The sequence below is a fragment of the Nanorana parkeri genome, unplaced genomic scaffold (assembly GCF_000935625.1).
Source record: "Nanorana parkeri isolate BGI_ZX_2015 unplaced genomic scaffold, ASM93562v1 scaffold579, whole genome shotgun sequence".
NCBI classification, from domain to species: Eukaryota; Metazoa; Chordata; class Amphibia; order Anura; family Dicroglossidae; genus Nanorana; species Nanorana parkeri.
The window spans coordinates 1028634-1031858 of record NW_017306847.1 but is presented as its reverse complement, the minus strand read 5'-3'; positions in this window follow the sequence as shown (position 1 = coordinate 1031858).

The window sequence follows — 3225 nt, the reverse complement described above, 5'->3', positions numbered from 1 at the left end:
CGGGGGGTGGGTTTAGAGGAGGACCTGTGGTCTCTGCGGGGTTTCGGCGAGACCAGTTGCCACTGTTCCTAGCTCTTAGAGAACACGTCCGCTCCCGGCCATTGCCAAGCCACGCCCTCCCAACTGTCAGCAACTTGACTGTTACTCCTCTCAACGAGGCAGCACGAGTCATAACCGACAGAAGGAAACGTTGCCCTACAGCTAGTGCACACGAGTATGTAAACTTTATTATTATTTTTTTTATTATTTGAACAGAACAAACATACAAATATATTATAGCTGTCATAGTCCCACGTTGTGAGCATTGCAGGTGCTTCTGCTCCCAATTCCTTCCGGTGACAACTGCTCAGGAGAGATTTCCTCGTCCTCTTGCATCTCTGGGGCAGAAAGTGAAGTGAATTCTACCTGAAGGACATAGGAAAAAAACAATTGGGGTTTTAAACTTTCCTACTCTATTTAAACAAACAAAAACAAAGACATTTCAGGTATACATAGGCTATAAGGGCTCATGCACATGGCAGATATCCAAACTCTCCCAGACGTTCCGGGAGTCTCCCGCTATATGATAGCAGCTCACTGGCACCTGCAAAAGAAACATTTTATGTCGCAAAGGTTTACTCTGCTCTGTCTAGCAGAGTGAACCTTTCTGGGATCCCCTGCTATCTGCTTTTTTTTGTATTCTGACGGTGGCCACTGTCAGGACACAAAAAAACACAGCCGATAGCAGGGGAAGCATTAGCTCCTCTGCTGATTCCCCTGCTATCTGCCATAATTTCAGGGAGGTGCCCTCTCCCCCATCCCCCCCATCAGGAACCCCCCACTGGCAGATGAAAAGGGCACCTCCCTCAGGGCCGTCTTTAACTCAGGGCAAAAGGGGCAGCTGCACAGGGCCCTGTCATTGTTATGGGGCCCAAAGCTGCTGCCCCTTGATCAGGGCCAGCGCTGCAAAACTCCTACCACTGGCCCTGCATCTCGGCACTGACAGCAGAGCGCTCGATGATCGCAGAACATCAGATTGCTGTGTGTATGTGTGTGCTGGAGGAGGCGGCTCTGCTATGACCTGGACACCGATGTTTAGTGGCCTTAGCACCTGGATGGGGGAGGGGGAGCCTGACAGGTCAGGGGACTACAGCCTGGATCAGGGCAGCATGAATAGTGGGTGTCTGATGGGAAGGCTGTGCGTGTTAGTACTGGCTGCTGCATGCTGCATGTGTGTATTAGGGAACACTGAATGTCCACAGAGAGGGGTCACTATGCAGCTTGTCTGTATGTAATGGAGGTGACTATATGCTGCTTGCCTGTATGTAATGGGGGTCACTATATGCTGCTTGTCTGTATGTGATGGGGGTCACTATATGCTGCTTGTCTGTATGTGATGGAGGTCTGCCATGTGCATGAGCCCTTATAGCCTATGTATAGCTGAAATGTCTTTGTTTTTGTTTGTTTGGATAAAGTAGCAAAGTTTAAAACCCCGTCAGTTTTTTTTCTTCCTATGTCCTTCGGTTAGAATTCACTTCACTTTCTGCCCCAGAGATGCAACAGGACGAGGAAATCTCTCCTGAGCAGTTGTCACCGGAATGAATTGGGAGCAGCAGCACCTGCAATGCTCACAAGTCACAACGTGGGACTATGACAGCTATACTAATATATTTGTATGTTTGTTCTGTTTAAATAAATATATAATCCAATAATCCTGAATGTCAACAAATGGGCGGAACAAGTCCCACGACGTCACATTTGGGTCAGCGCTGCCATTTTGCGGCGAGAGCTCGGCGGATTCGGTCGTGGTGGCGGGCGCCGGGTATTTTTATTTCGCCGGGTCGGCGGCTGTCGTCAAGAGTGATTGACATGGACATCGCTGGACGACGTGATTGACCTTTGAATTACATCGATGGGCACTTTTTTTAATTAATAAAAGACTTGTAAAAAACCCATGTTGGTTTTTTTTTCTTCAAATAAAGGACTTTGTATACGGCGTGGTTATTTACATTTTGACTTTTTTTATTTGGTGAATGAGTAGGGGTAACAATTACCCCTTGCTCATTCAAGAGGGTGAGGGGAAGATAAAGGGTCTGGTAGGGATTTTAAGGGGGACCCCTTGCATTTTGTTTGGGGTGTTGCGGTCCCCTTAAAGGGTCTGGTATGAATTGGGGAGGGGACTCGATGCTTTTTAATTATTTTAACGTGTAACAATATAAATTAATTCAGAATGAGATTCTGGAAAAAATTCGGATGCATTCAAAATTTCCGTTATTGGAAAATTCTGATATGTGCGGATTCATTATTTTTTCATTCGGATGCATCCCAATGTCCAAATTTCCATTTGGAACGAAACGAATCGCACATGTCTAGTTGATGGTGTATTGAAGCAGTTGATGGTGTATACACTTGTTAAAATTGCACCTCCAGGACCAGCTACAATAGCGTAAAAAACCCAGATAGGGATGGAGTTTTCTGACTGTCCTGGAGACGTTACTGGAAGAATGAACAAGATGTCTAATTCCTGACTCATTTGTTCTTTTAAGATGACTTATATGAACTAAAAATAACACGTGCTTGTTGTTTGGCAGATATGAAACCGAAAATCTGTATTAAAACATGAAATCTCATGCAGGATGTCTCCTTTCATGTGTACTTACATACAACCATATGCTATATATCTGTGGTTTGCTGGCTCTACAATAACTGATGAACATGAAACAGAAACTTTCTAGCAAGTCTGGTTTTGTTTCCTAGTCAAGTGTGACAACAGATGATAAAAGTCTGACTAAAATGTTTATATATCTGCAGTTCTATTCTGCCATGTTCTCCTGAATTTTGCACTTGATAAAATCATTGCTACAATACATAAATAGAGTGTACTGGTTTACCCTTAAAGGCACCTTAAAGTCCTCCTTTTGCAAATAAAATAATAAATGCATGCACATTGATTAAAAGAAAAAATGTGCATGTCTTATTTTTTTTTGGCTCCTGCAGACTCTTTATCCAGCCATCGCTTATGGGACTGGAGGAAGCAATCAATGGACTACAAGTGCGGTATGCTCTACTGAGATCTATAAGTCCCACTCGGTGACAGATAGGACCTGTAGTCTCGCCATTTACTGATCCTGTGAATGGATCTGTGACTGAATGAGGCAGGTTAGATGGAGCCATGCACAGCCACACTATATTAAAAAATATACAGGATGCTGTATTGAGAAGATCCCCATTATTCCGGTAAGGGGG